Below are 13,645 nucleotides of genomic sequence, written 5' to 3'. Positions count from 1 at the left end.
AGTTTTAAGTCCAGAAAACATTTTTTAAAGCATCACTTTCATCTAGGCTGATATAATTTTCAAGAGGTTAATATTGGTCACTGAACCGAACAAACCACAGCCCCAACCCAACATACATAACTATACCCCTTTGAGAGCTCATGAATTATGGTATATACTTAAGAAAATGTTTCATGTGAGCTGTGAAACAGTGACTTCCATCCTACACGTAAGACTGAAGAAACAAATATCTTGAAAACCTGAAAACAACATTAACCATAGAATTGAGGAGCAAAAATATACCAAGGATTCTACTTACAAAGAAAAGGAAGATTGAAAGCCACCCTGAATTTCAAAAGAAGGAATTTTTTGAATGGAAATGCATTTCCTTTGCAATACGTAGCAGGTTAAGATTCATTTTTGAGAAACCTTATGTGATAAGCAAGAGTAGGTAGAGCTGTAGAGGTCGCATAACAGAAGTGATATTATCACTATATCCAATAAGGTTTACCGTACTTCATCTACAGAAGGGACGTTATCACAAAAACTTACTTGATTAAACCTCGAAACCTACTGAAGATAGCATCCAAGAAAACAGGTGAGTGAAAAATCAAGTCTCCTAATCTGTAAGATATGGGAAAATCCTGAACCTTATAAAGATGGTTTTCAAAAGAGAAAGGGTATTTAAGTGATTTTGCTTCGTGCATGCTTAAAATCCAGCATATGAGTTGACCATCTTGCTTTAGATCGCTACGTATCTCTGATGCTGCTATATTTGAAATTTAACTAACTAATCACAAGGGACAAGCAAAATTAGTGATCATAACATTGGACGGGGGACATAGGTTTCAACTGGACCGTTAAGGGTTTTTATTCTTCAAATCTACTCAGTCTTGGTTGCCAAATAGTATATCTTTTTTTTGTATGATCAAGTTATTAAATGGTTTTGCAATGTTACATGTAGACCTCTATATGCACTGATCCGGTATATTATACACCATAATGATTAAAGGTGATAAAAAGGAAGAACTAAACCTGAAATGGAAAGTTATGTTAGAAGACTTGCAACTTCTGCAATCAATGTAGATTTAGATTAAAAAATAGCATAATGTTAGCAAATGACCCATATAAGTTACACCCGCTGGTTAGAATTAAAACTTACTAGTTCTTGTGGTTACACTCACGTTAGGTCGTACTTTACCAAGATTCTTTTTTATCCTGCTAGAGATTTGATCTTCATTTAGAGATAAGACTGAGATTATGAGAAAATCAACTTACCTTAAGAATCAATTTATTTAGCAGTGGAAGTAAATGAGCCCTAAATAGAACAAACAGCTACAAAGTATTCATACAGTCCCTCAAACTGGTTCCGGATTCAAATATAGCTGATTGATTGGATTTGCAGTTATTCAATAGCTTAAACAATTCAACCAAAACAGCTCCTGAAATGGAAGTTCATAAAACTTCTACATAACAAATAAAATTGATATCCATATCTTAATTAAATTTAAAAAAATGCAGAACATCACCTGCGATAACAGATCTCATGGCACTCTTCATAAAAAAAAACAGATCTCATGGCGTGGATGCTAGAACAAACAGATACAAAGTATTCATACAGTCCATCAAACTAGTTCCGGACTCAGATATGGCTGATTGATTGATTTGCAGTTATTCAACAGCTTAAACAATCCAACCAAAAAGATCAATAAATGGAAGTTCATAAAACTTCCACACAAAAAATAAAATTGAAATCCATATCTTAATTGGGGTGATTTTTTTTTTCAACGTCACCGCTGCTCGGCAGTCAGCGTCACAGCCAACTTCAGCCTTCGCACACACTCACTTTCTAACACTTAGATTATTTTTCAGGTTAGTCACAATGAAAGGAACACACACAATTTACGGGCAACGCCCAACCTTTTTATTATCTCTCAGATATACAAAAGGACTCACGAATTTGGAGGCTTACAAAACTAATACTTGCCTTAGCCAAATTCCCCCTACTTATAAAACCTGCCAGGGGCAGTTACCAGCAGTTACAAGGGGAGGGGCGTGCATGGCATGTGCCAGCATTTACATTGGGATAATGGCATACAGATTCTAGGCCTAGAATTTCGCCCCCATGCGGGCAGAGCTTTTAAAAACCGTGCACAACTATCGCGCATGCGCACACCTCGACGCCCGTGCCGCGTGCCCCGACGCATGTGCCACGCGCATGGCCCTTCTGCATGTGCCGCGCACGTGCCTCGCTCGTGTGCCGTGCACCTGCCTCGCGCGTGCCTTAGCCTGTTTTTCGCCTCATAGCTTCGCCCAACACTTAGAATATTTTTCGCCCATCTTCATGCCAACATCGTGCCAACCCTTTTCCTTGCCCGTCTGTCTTGGCCCCAGCCAGCCCATGTCAATGCCCATGTCCGCTGGTGCCAACCCACTGCCTGCACGCATGCCTGCCTGGTGCCATGCGCCTGTCCGAGCCACTGACATTCGTCAAGCTGCTTTGCCAACACCCAAGCACCTTGACTTAGCTGCACATCGTGCCATCGGCATGCAACCCCGCACATTGCTTCCAACACCCACATAGGCCATTGTCAAGGGGCAATGTACAAGCCCTTGACACTGCCCTCGCCTGCATGCATCTAGGTTCGAACTTGGGGGTCTAACAAACCACCCCACCAGTTGAACTCGACGCCCTCATCGAGGCTGTTTTCAAGTAGTCCTCCAATTGCTTGTCGAACTGCCAAAGTGACTTAGTCTTCTCCCAAGTAGCATCAGCTTCTTGCTTACCCTTCCATTGAATCAGAAATTCTGTCCGCCTATTCTTCTTGACTCCAAGTACCCGGTGATCCAATATCTTTTCAATCTCAGCATCAAACTGTGTGCGCACCACAGCCGGTGCTCTCTTTGATTGGTTCCTGTCCGGATCAGCATCTTCAAAATAAGGCTTCAGAAAACTCACATGGAAGGTTGGGTGTAATTTCAACCTTTCAGGCAGTTTCAACCTATAAGCAACTTCACCAACTTTCTTAACTACTTCAAATGGTCCATCATATTTTGGGATCAAACCGCGGTGCCTAAACTTACTTGTAATCTGTTTCTAGATTTGGGGAGTAAGCTTGAGCAGCACCCTATCACCGACATTAAATTCCAACGCTCTTCTACGCTGGTCTGCATACTTTTTCATCCGTTTCTGGGCCTTGCGCAAACTGTCTTGCGCCTCCGCAAGCACTTCCTGCTTGTCCTTGACATAACGATAGGCAGCAGGGCATTTCGCTTGAGTCTTCTGCTTAGCAACATCAAGCGGAGTCATAGGCTGTCTGCCTAGGACCAACTCAAACGGGCTCATCTCCGTGGCCGACGACTTGTGCAAATTATAGCAAAATTGTGCACTGTCCAATAAGTCCACCCAATTCCGCTGACTTGCTGTCACAAAGTGCCTCAGATATTCCTCTAACAAGTGATTAATTCTTTCAGTTTGCGGATGGTTCGCTGTGGAAAACTTCAAATCAGTTCCCATCATATTGAACAAAGCAGTCCAAAACCGTCCTGTGAACCGAGTATCCCTATCACTAATGATATCAGCTGGCACACCAAAGAACTTAACCACATTTTTGTAAAACAAATCTGCAGCAATATCCGACGAGCACACAACTGGGGCAGCAATAAAAACAGCATACTTTGAGAACCTGTCCACCACCACCATGACCGATGCCATACCGTTTACCTTCGGAAACCTACCAATAAAGTCCATCGAAACAGACATCCAGGGCCTTTCAGGAATAGGAAGAGGCTGCAGCAAACCTGCTTGCGCTCAGTTTTATCTAGTTGACAAACCAGACAAGTTTTCACATAAGCTTCAATATCATCTTCCATCTTCGGCCAGAAATACACCCTAGACAGCAATGCTAACATCCGTTCAACACCCGGATGTCCCGCCCAAGTAGTGTCATGCACCTCTTTCAATAGTTCTTTACGCAATCCACCACCTTGAGGTACCACGATTCTCCCCCCTTTGAAATAGAGCAGATCGTCCTCGATCCAATACCTCCTCACTATCCCTTCTTTAACTTGACTCATTAATTTAGTGTATAATGAATCATTTGCAGCACATAGTCTAATTTTATCAATAAAATCAGACTCCAACCGAGAAATTGAATATATAGCAGCAAATACCTCTTTTCTACTCAAAGCATCAGCAACTTGGTTGTGCTTCCCCGGCTTATGCTCCCACATGAAGTCATACTCAGCCAAGAACTCTTGCCAACGGGCCTGCTTGGGACTCAGCTTGCGTTGCGTTTTAAAGTAAGTATTAGAAACGTTGTCCGTCCGCACCACAAACTTTGTCCCTAGCAGATATACACGCCAAGTCTGCAAGCACTGCACCACAGCAACCATTTCCTTCTCATGAGTAGAGTATCGTTGTTCCGCTTCATTCAACTTTTTGCTTTCAAAGGCCACAGGGTGACCTTCTTGCACCAACACGCCTCCCACAGCCTTGTCAGAGGCATCAGTATGCACCTCAAAGGGCAATTCGAAATCAGGCAGCCTTAGTATGGGTTCTGAAGCAATGGCCTTCTTTAGCAAGTTGAACACACCATCACATTTTTCAGTCCACGCCCACACCACATGAATACGACTGATCTCTTTAATGGCTTGAACACGGAGCTCACTCAGTTTCGTGAGATTATGACAATAAGAACAACGGGATATGATGAATTTCGTGAAGAAGCCTTGGTTCAGATCGAGGATTTGAGGAAGGAAAATGAAACTCTGAACTTGGAAGTGGTAGTGCTGCGGAGGGCAATGGCTGCTGGTTCTAACGCAGGCCATGATGCAGAACGTTCCAAGGTAAAGATCCCCGAACCTAAAGCCTTTACTGGTTCAAGATCTGCAAAGGAATTGGAAAATTTTCTGTGGGATATGGAGCAGTATTTCACAACTGCCCGTATTGCTGAGAATGACAAGTTAAGTATCACCACTATGTACTTGACTGGTGATGCGAAACTGTGGTAGAGGACCAGGGATGCGGACGATATGAGTGCTGGCAGGCCAAGGATCGATACTTGGGCCAAATTAAAAAAGGAAATGCGTGACCAATTCCTTCCTAGCAATGCATCTTGGATTGCTAGGGATCGCTTGAAAAGATTGAGGCAAACAGGTTCTGTTCGTGACTATATCAAGGAATTCACTTCTTTGATGTTAGACATCCAAAATATGTCGGATGAAGACAAGTTGCACAACTTCATTTCTGGGATGCAAGCATGGGCCCAAAACGAACTTATGAGACAGAACGTGAAAGATCTCCCAAGTGCAATTGCAGCGGCTGATTCGTTGGTAGATTTTCGCTCAACACGTGGTCCATCTGAAATTCCCACTTCTTCTAAGTCCAGGAAAAAGACTGAAAAGAAGGGGGAGTGGAAGAAGGAAGGGCGGAAAGAAGGTGCTGACAAAGGAAAGGCTGTTACGGACGTGGGAAATTCAAGGAACAAGAAAAATTCAGCAAGTGACAAAGGTTGCTGGACTTGTGGAGGGTCTCACTTGGCCAAGAGCGGTCCAAATCGTGAAAGGGTGAATGCTATGCTTGCGGGAAAGGTAAATGCAAACGAGGAAGGCGGTGTAGTTGCTGCTTTGGCAAACCCACTTGGTTTACTCTTGAACAATCATATTTCATTAGTGAACACGGTGGGGTAGTCATCTACAAATCCTCATTCTTCGTTGCTGCACATTGAGATGAAAGTTGACGATAAATTGTTAGTGGCGATGGTGGATACTGGAGCTACGCACACTTTTATCGATGTCAAACTTGCTGCCAAACTCGGACTTAGATTGACAAAGAGCCCGAATTATATGAAAACTGTGAACCAGGTGGCCCAACTGATTGAAGGTATGGCATATGACGTGAGGGTGCTTGCTGGACCTTGGGCTGGAAAACACAGTTTGATGGTGATTCCGTTGGGAGATTTCGATATGATACTTGGAATCGATTTCTTGAGGAAGAACTGCTTCGTTCCAATGCCCCACTTGGATGGAGTCATGGCGATGCAAGAAAAGATGGCGGGATTCATAAAGGCTGTTCATCCATATGGCGAGGCAAAAAAATTAAGTAAGTACAAGAGCCCCATTATTTCTGCTATTACTGTTGAGAAAGGCCTAAAGAAAGGTGAAGAAACTTTCCTTGCTGCTTTGGTTGAGATAAAACCTGATGTCAAGGGAGAGGTGCCTGAATGTGTGGCACACGTTTTGGGAGAATTTAAAGATGTTATGCCACCCGAACTCCCCAAAACGTTGCCACCAAGAAGGGATATTGATCACAAAATTGAGTTGCTGCCAGGTTCTGTTGCTCTTGCACAAACTCCTTATCGTATGGCTCCTAAGGAGTTGGCTGAATTGCCGAAACAATTGAATGAGTTGCTAGATGCGGGTCTAATTCAGCCCTCAAAAGCTCCCTATGGTGCACCTGTTTTATTCCAAAGGAAACAGGATGGGTCGATGAGAATGTGTGTGGACTATCGGGCGCTAAACAAGGTGACTGTGAAGAACAAGTATCCTGTTCCATTGGTGCAGGACCTCATTGACAGGTTGTGCAAAGCAAGCTGGTTCACTAAGCTAGACCTCAGGTCTGGTTATTGGCAAGTGAGAATAGCGGAGGGGGATGAGTCAAAAACAACGTGTGACTAGATATGGCTCATATGAATTTCTTATAATGCCGTTTGGGCTGACTAACGCCCCGGCTAGTTTCTGTAATTTGATGAACAATGTTTTATTTGAGTACCTAGATGATTTTGTTGTAGTGTACTTAGATGACATTGTAATCTATAGCTGCTCGTTGGAGAAACATGTAAGCCACTTGAAGATGGTACTGTCTCGGTTGCGGGAGTACAAGCTTTATGTGAAGATGGAGAAATGCGAGTTTGCTCAACAAGAAATCAAGTTTCTTGGGCACTTGGTCAGTCAGAACCAAGTGCGGTTGGACCCAAAGAAGGTGCAGGCTATTGTTGATTGGCAGGCACCGCGGAGTGTGAAGGACTTGAGGTCATTCCTTGGGTTGGCAAACTATTATCGCAAATTCATTGCTGGGTATTAAAAGAAGGCTGTTGCCTTGACTGATTTGCTGAAAAAGAATGTGGTGTGGGCGTGGACTGAAAAATGTGATGGTGCGTTCAACTTGCTAAAGGAGGCCATTGCTTCAGAACCCATACTAAGGCTGCCTGATTTCGAATTGCCCTTTGAGGTGCATACTGATGCCTCTGACAAGGCTGTGGGAGGCGTGTTGGTGCAAGAAGGTCACCCTGTGGCCTTTGAAAGCAGAAAGTTGAATGAAGCGGAACAACGATACTCTACTCATGAGAAGGAAATGGTTGTTGTGGTGCAGTGCTTGCAGACTTGACGTGTATATCTGCTAGGGACAAAGTTTGTGGTGCGGACGGACAACGTTTTTAATACTTACTTTAAAACGCAACGCAAGCTGAGTCCCAAGCAGGCCCGTTGGCAAGAGTTCTTGGCTGAGTATGACTTCATGTGGGAGCATAAGCCGGGGAAGCACAACCAAGTTGCTGATGCTTTGAGTAGAAAAGAGGTATTTGCTGCTATATATTCAATTTCTCGGTTGGAGTCTGATTTTATTGATAAAATTAGACTATGTGCTGCAAATGATTCATTATACACTAAATTAATGAGTCAAGTTAAAGAAGGGATAGTGAGGAGGTATTGGATCGAGGACGATCTGCTCTATTTCAAAGGGGGGAGAATCGTGGTACCTCAAGGTGGTGGATTGCGTAAAGAACTATTGAAAGAGGCGCATGACACTACTTGGGCGGGACATCCGGGTGTTGAACGGATGTTAGCATTGCTATCTAGGGTGTATTTCTGGCCGAAGATGGAAGATGATATTGAAGCTTATGTGAAAACTTGTCTGGTTTGTCAACTAGATAAAACTGAGCGCAAGAAGGAAGCAGGTTTGCTGCAGCCTCTTCCTATTCCTGAAAGGCCCTGGATATCTGTTTAAATGGACTTTATTGGTGGGTTTCCGAAGGTAAACGGTATGGCATCGGTCATGGTGGTAGTGGACAGGTTCTCAAAGTATGTTGTTTTTATTGCTGCCCCAGTTGTGTGTTCGTCGGATATTGCTGCAGATTTGTTTTACAAAAATGTGGTTAAGTTCTTTGGTGTGCCAGCTGATATCATCAGTGATAGGGATACTCGGTTCACAGGACGGTTTTGGACTGCTTTGTTCAATATGATGGGGGGCAGCCCGGTGCACTAAGCTCCCGCTATGCACGGGGTCCGGGGAAGGGCCGGACCACAAGGGTCTATTGTACGCAGCCTTACCTTGCATTTCTGCAAGAGGCTGTTTCCACGGCTCGAACCCGAGATAACAGAACATCACCAGTGATAACAAATCTCATGGCATTCTTCATCACAAACAAACAAACAAAAAAAAAAACGAAGAATGGCTCACCTTGAAGAATGAGTCTGATCAGATGGAGCAAGTTCACTTCTTTCTCACGCTCAGAATCTGGCTTCAAAACCCTAAAGAAATTAAGAAACCCTTTTTTTTTTTTAATGAAGAAGAAATTAAGAAACCTTTGCAGTTTTTGATTAGGAAAAAGTGGATAATGGTGTCGCCCGAATACGAGAAAATTTAAAGGCGTTTTGTGGTTGAAAGATCAATATAATCGAGGTTACAAATGAATTTCCAAACCAGGATGAGGATGTAATTACATACCTTCCATGAAAGGACAAAAGAGCAAAGCCTTTAGATTACGCTTAGATTATCACAATCTAAGCCTTCTCTCCACTCTCCGTGGCATTAGGGTACGCACTCACCCCACCACACCCCACCCACCCCCTCCAGGATGGTTATTGGCATCTTTCTTCGCGATCTTCCATCTCTAAGATTTTGGGAGCATTATCCACATGGCTGCTTCCACTTGAAAAATGTTGAGTTTGTAGCATTGTTTTCTTGTTCTTATCTCCTTTCTGTAACTGAAACTTGTCGCCATTAGTTCATAGGTCTTCAGTCAAAAGTCCACTACATTAATTGGATTTGGTTAAAAGTTGAGTTCTTTTTTCCCTTTTTGCCGATTGATATAATCTAGCTTTTGAAATTCAAATTTCTTGAATTTGAACAAAGTTTTCAAATTTTCTCCATATACGTCAAGCTCAGGGTGGCACCCATTCAGCAGAACACCCCCTCACCCCCCCTAAAATTTTATCATTTTTCCAAATACAAATGAAAATTAAGTTTAATTATTTAAAGACTTACCAAAATGGTTTATAAGTCTTCTTGTTAGTCATGAATTATTTTATTATTGTTAGTAAATATAGTAATAGGCTTACCATGTAAAAACTTGAAATAGTACAGTTCAAGAAATTTCTTTGGATGTCATTACTTAGTTGAAACTTAAGATACTATAAAACTCAAAAATTAGCGCCTTAATACAAATATAAAAGGAAATGCACTTATGGAAATATTGTTACTTAGGTTGTCTTATGTGTGAGCTCGCTCACATTGCCGGTCCCAAGCCCGGATAAAGGAGGAGGGTTGCCGAGGGTCAATCGGAAACAGCCTCCCTACCCAGGTAGGGGTAAGGCTGCGTACATCTTACCCTCCCCAGACCCCACTATTGTGGGATTACACTGGGTAGTGACCAAGACCAAGGCTGTCTTATGTTAATCTTTTTTCTTCTATTATGTCTTCATATTTATCAATTTCACTGCATGGCCCATGCCCGTGGACAGTACAGGCTATGCGTAACATCATTGTACAAAAGAAGTCCAACAGATACTGAGAAAGATAATTTATATTTGTTTCAAATGTTTAGTAGAATTATTAACAAAATAATGTTCATACTATATACCACTTCTATATGCCATCCATGACTACCGAAGTCTCTAAAAGTAGCTGCATCCATTTCCTGCAGTATCATAACTGAAGATCAGAGGTTTGGGGGGCATAATAGCAGTATATTTATAGTAGATACTATGAGATAGAGATATACTCCTGAATCCAGCTCAAATACAAACCATATGCCTACCTTAAAGTTTCATTAACTCATAATACGAGTTACTTATTAAAGTCAAATAGTCAACCACAAGCAGGTTGGGAACTATAAATAGTTAATTAATCAGAAGAGGCTGCACCGAATTACAAATAAGAATTTACATTGAAAAATGGAAAGGGGGACTAAGGTAACACGTGCTTATTCTATATGCAGTTATTCCTTGCTAGCAGTAGTTGGCAGGGTAAAGGTCTGGAATACAATTTTGGCGAAGGTCTTGCAAATATGTAGGTAGAAGGTGCGAGGAATTGGAAAACAGAAAGGACATCATTTAAAAGCTTCTTCTCTATCATATTTGACTACTTAGAAATCATCATGTACTGATCAAGTTTCTCTTTTATATCCGTTGCGCTCGTTAATATTTAGTATCTCCCTCAAACAAGGAGATGGCGATCATCTCATTCCACTACCATTGTCTTTACTAATATCAAACCTCATACGAAAGATAAATACTAATATTTATCAAGATCAGCAACTCTAAAGTAGGGCAATTAGAATTCTAGTATCAGAAGAGACTTACAATGTTATTGATAGGAGGTATCATTCTCTCTCCGATAGACTTTATTACAGGCATAACAGAGAAGCGTGGTGTCAAATCTTTTGACCTGAAGGTCCACCTGAGGGAAATAAAAGATTAATGATATTCCCAGGTTACAAGATGAGAAAGAATTGTTTCTACTAAAATAGCCAAAAATTTGGCAGAAATTTTCACTTACCCATTTTAAGAGAGTATACAAAAACAAAATTGTGCCCATTCTCGAACCAACAGTAGGAGCCAGTAGTTATGTATTGAATTTTCGACGTTTATAAGGATCTGAAAATTAGATATCCGATTATCACATGATTTCACTGTAAAATTGACTACTACGAATAAATAAAGGTGGGTGTCAATACAGCCAGTTCTGCCACTGCCATCATATGCATTATATTTTGAAACTTTCTGGAAAATCACATAGATAAAGAGTTGAAGCTCAATAGTTCATGAAATACTTAGTCTAGAAGTATAAGATACCATATGAAACTTAGTGAATGTTGCATACTTGACCATTGTATACTTTGTGTAGGTGGCTTCATGCATTGTAGGGATTCCTCATCCTCTATAAAGGTCAACTGTTCTTGCAGAACCTTTTAAGTTCAGTGATATGTGGTTAAATATTACATAAAACAAAATGAAACAGCTAAATGTGAGGAGTACCTGTATTACGTACAGTAATAGAAAATTAATATCATGTGTGAAAACAATAAAGAAGTAGACAATGCTACACAACTAATTCATAGTGTGAAAAAGAAATTAAAACAAAACAATCATGCAGTAGGCAATGCTGCACAACTACTTTCTAGAATCAAACTTTAGTCCGCGCATTTCCGGTAATGGAAAGAACAATGGATGTCTTTAATAACACAGCGATCCAAGGAGTGAGAGCTAATACTCAACGCATACATACACTTATTTATGAGAAAATCTTCAACCTTACACTTGTGACATTCAAACATCAGCATAAGTAGATCATGTGGAAGCTCCTGAAAAGAAGAAAGTGTTTACACTTTTGCAGTGACTCCAATAACAAAGGTCATGAGCAGGAGGAGTCATTTAAGTAGTCTAAATGAACATAATTCTCAAGTTACTGGAAAACATCTAGAGAGCTGTTGACATTAAGAAGTACGCATATAAACAGGTATCCCAGTATTTACTATGGTGCAAGAAAGCAACGACGTGCCATGATTCTGGCTACTGAGAAATCTAATGAGTACACTGTATACATTCTAGAATTTACACACAAAAGAAAAAAGAACAACAACAGAAAGGTATTTAAGATTGTTGCTGAAGAATAATGAAACCATAAACATTACAAAGTAAATAATAAAACTACGGGTTTGTTGAGAACTTTAAACTAATAGTGACAGAATCTAGCGGTAAGTAACCAAGGGCGAAGCCAAGTAGGGCTAAGGGGGTTAACCCCCTTCGGCGGAAAATTACACCGTTTATACATGGTGTGGAGGACCCACATTAGGGTAGAAGGCTAGTAGATAAGTCTCGTTATCTTTCCTTATTAGTAGGCGCATTAGCGCATTATAATTTCTTGTGCTTTGATTTATGTTATTATTTGCTACTTTCTGTACTTTGATTACTCTATTTTATCTGTGCCGCTTTCGTTATTTGCATTTCCATATCGCTTTGAATTCCCTGATTATCCTGTTTTACTGTTAAGCTTGCATTATTTCATTGCAATATCGTTTTGAATCTTTTAACCTTATCTGACTCCCTTTTTATGCTTCTATTGAGCCGAGGGTCTCTCGGAAACAGCCATCCTACCTTGGTAGGAGTAAGGTCTGCGTACATTCTACCCTCCCCAGACCCCAAGATATGAGATTCCACTGGGTCGTTGTTGTTGTTGTTGTTGTTGTTGTTGTTGTTGTATACATGGTTAAAACTTATGTATGTATAGTGAATGTTGAACCTCATTTGACTTTTTCGTGTGTTTAATTATTCATTATTTGAACACCCTTAGTGAAAACCCTGGCTCCGCCACTGTAAGTAACACCGATAAATCACAAAGTCAAAAGCATTCAGTTACATTTCAGGTTCTTCTGATGAATGACTAGGTTAGATTTACTATCAAACCATGCCATAAGAACCCTATTCGTGGTAGGGACCGACGAACCTGATGAAAACAATTAGCAGTGAAACGGCTGAAACATGATACATTCCCCATAAATACAGGTAAGCTACCTGAAACAAAAAAAAATAAAAAATTATAAGTTCTTTTTTCACATTCCACCATACGAACTCTGACCACAGTGATAAGGATTTGAATTAATTGTAGCTACAAAACATGAAAATCACTGTGCACATACAGGATATGCAAACCAAGTCGAATTGACTCAAATGCAAATAAACCTTCCTTCCCACCCACAAGTCACAGCCTCTAGAACTCATTATATAATATCCACAGAAAAAGAAAAACTCCACCTAGGTTTTACGTCTTTTTGCGTAATACAAGCTGGGCTACACTCTGTTATAATGACAATCTCTCCTCTTTGGTGTATTGTTTCTTGCTTTAGATTGATTTTCTTATATGGCAACAATATCTTTTTGTTTCTTTCTAGAGTTTTGAAACAGAGGCATAGGGAGAGGGAAATCAATACATACCCGGTAGGTAATATGCTTAAGTTGGACCAAAGGAATTTTAGGGTCACTGGGTCTGTGAACTTAATTAACATAATGGGAAAGAATCCAATGGGTTAAGTTGAATAATAACAGCCGTTTAGCAGAGAACTATGGGCTAATGCTTCAAACTTAGGAGGATTATTAGTGCTCTATGCGTGAAATAAAAGGAGCTTTTTCTCAATTAATGGAAACGTACAGAATTTTTCAGAAGACAAAAAGAGTTGTTCCCCTTGCAAAAATGCCCCACTAACCCTAACTATCTTTGAGAAGTTAAATCGCATAATCGAGCGTCATAACCGGGAAGTCTTAAATAAACAAAAGAAAATTAAAAAAATCAGTCATTAATTAAATAGAAAATGACTTAAATATGTCATTGAACTATTAGAAATGATTTATTTATATTACTTGTCAATAATTTGGTTCATCTATGCCATCA

Source organism: Lycium barbarum, chromosome 12, assembly GCF_019175385.1.
Source record: "Lycium barbarum isolate Lr01 chromosome 12, ASM1917538v2, whole genome shotgun sequence".
Lineage (NCBI taxonomy): Eukaryota > Viridiplantae > Streptophyta > Magnoliopsida > Solanales > Solanaceae > Lycium > Lycium barbarum.
The sequence above is the reverse complement of the archived record's forward strand: the minus strand, read 5'-3'. Positions refer to the sequence as shown.